The sequence below is a fragment of the Trachurus japonicus genome, unplaced genomic scaffold (assembly GCF_045865225.1).
Source record: "Trachurus japonicus isolate A0001 unplaced genomic scaffold, Traja_1.0 AP030028.1".
Taxonomy (NCBI): Eukaryota; Metazoa; Chordata; class Actinopteri; order Carangiformes; family Carangidae; genus Trachurus; species Trachurus japonicus.
In genome coordinates, this window is record NW_028220161.1 from 84,704 (window position 1) to 86,293 (window position 1,590).

A 1,590-nucleotide genomic window follows, 5' to 3' on the forward strand; every position below is an offset into this window, starting at 1 on the left:
AGCACTTTGTTTTTTTTTTACAAAAACATCATCTCATTATAAAGCATCATAGCAATTGTATATTTTCTGCCCTTAGACCCACATCAACAGAGGGAAAACGTACTTTCTTTTTTCATCCCTCACTTGGGATGGGCAGATGTGCAGTGGACACTGTAAACAGAAAAAAAAAAAAAAAGAGGAAACGTTTTAAACACAAAATGTCAAGAGTATGTTATACAGGAGCTAGTACAGCCAGTGAGTCAAATCATTCTGCTACATTAATTTGTTCTGCTCTGTCCCTGAACCAGTTACATTTGTTCATTAGCTCACCTTCCAGCCGTAGTTTTTTTCCTTCGACTGGCCCGTGCCTTCACGGAGATGATGAGCTCTTTAGTCTTCTCTTTGGATCTATTCCTCAGCTGGCTGTTTGAAACAGCAGTAGAGTCAGTGTTTTGCAGTCCAGCTGTCCTCATTGCTCCGCCACACTTTCCTCAGCTTTTAGGTGGGATATTTCTGTGCCATATATCTGTTATGCTCTTACAAAAAAACCAGCTAAGTCCAATCAGCACAGTTGTTCAGTCAGGAAGATGAGCTAATGAATTTGTGAATGCAACTGGTTCAGTGTAAGAGCAGAGCAAAATCATGGCACAGAGTTGACCCAACAAATCTACAATTCAGTGGTAGGGGAGAGTGGGGTAATTTGCGCCCATATTTTTGAAGAGGCATCCATTTCACTCATCCTGCAAAGAACAGAGAGAAGCATGGCTTTAGGGATAATTTCATTTAAGTAAAAACAAATTTTTTTTTTTTTTTTTTTAACTTCTGAAGTAAAATGACCAATGTTTTTTTCGATTACAGTTTAAACAATTATAGACATCTTTGAAAACAGTTCACACATAGTGCTTTGCATGATTCTATGCAGTGGGGACAGGCATGCATGCCTGTCTCTGTGTGTGTGTGTGTGTGTGTGTGTGTGTGTGTGTGAGGCGGGGGAGGGAGTTGTTCCTGCAGTGGAGACAGGCACCAACAGCTCCGGTCGTTGTAAGAAGGGAGCGAGGAAGGGAAATTTGAAATGGGAAATATTTATTGTTACCAATGGCACAATTTATCCCAGTGTAGTTTCTCTAATGGAACAACTTATCTCCCACTAGAGGCAAGCTGTGCCACAAAAGCACTTTTTTGGTCTTTTTTCTTAAGCTATATTTCTCAAGCGGTTTATTTTAAGATACAAAGGGATTTTTCCCAGGGATGCACAAGATCCAGAACTACTAAATGTACACATTTTTAGTTGGAGGCATGCATCACAGTAATCCCCTTGCTTTAAAGGCACATATAGTAAAAAAAGGAAGAAAAAAAAAATATATATATATATATAAAAAATAAAATAATATATATACTACTTACCCCACTCTTTCTATGGATCCATTCTCCCTACTGGCTGTCTGTACCTCTACAGCAGAAGAGTCACTCCACCAAACTTGTCCTTTTCTTTCTCTGGATCCATTCTCCATACTGGCTGTCTGCACCTCTACAGCAGAAGAGTCAGGGCAGGAGGGGGTTTGTATAAACATTTTTTACACGGACTGAGAGAGCAGAGTTATGCAGGCTAAC

General features: G+C 39.7%; 1 long non-coding RNA gene across 1 annotated transcript; it reads right to left on the bottom strand.

The window, feature by feature from the left end:
* Positions 1 to 385: 385 nt before the first annotated feature.
* Positions 386 to 1,590, bottom strand: LOC146960757 (uncharacterized). The gene is made up of 3 exons (XR_015035370.1): positions 1,506 to 1,590; positions 1,384 to 1,427; positions 386 to 719 (listed from the first exon to the last, which is right to left on the bottom strand). It is a non-coding gene; the product is annotated as an uncharacterized LOC146960757 (long non-coding RNA).